We start from the raw sequence: 312 nt of genomic DNA on the forward strand, positions 1-312 counted from the left end.
TCTGTTTGGGAAAGTCCTTATCTGCCTCCATGTGAAACCCTGAGTTACTGAGAAGATGGATCAGAGAAAATCCCCAATTTGCTTTTCATTACCGTAAGCCATGTGTCATGTTCTTATTTTAGCCACATATCCCATCCTCATTCTCAACTTTGATCACTTTAACTTAGGGGGTGCTGATAGGGCTTTAGGATTTTTCCTTCTCTCTCTGTCACTTCCGTCTGGTCCCACTGCTCTGTACTTAATAGAAATTCTTTGAATTTTGAAATTCTTTGAAATGTGGTTGGCATCATTCCCTGGTTTCAAAACAAATTA

This window comes from Mustela putorius, unplaced genomic scaffold (assembly GCF_011764305.1).
Source record: "Mustela putorius furo isolate JIRA1106 unplaced genomic scaffold, ASM1176430v1.1 tig00001093_pilon_pilon_pilon, whole genome shotgun sequence".
Classification (NCBI taxonomy): domain Eukaryota; kingdom Metazoa; phylum Chordata; class Mammalia; order Carnivora; family Mustelidae; genus Mustela; species Mustela putorius.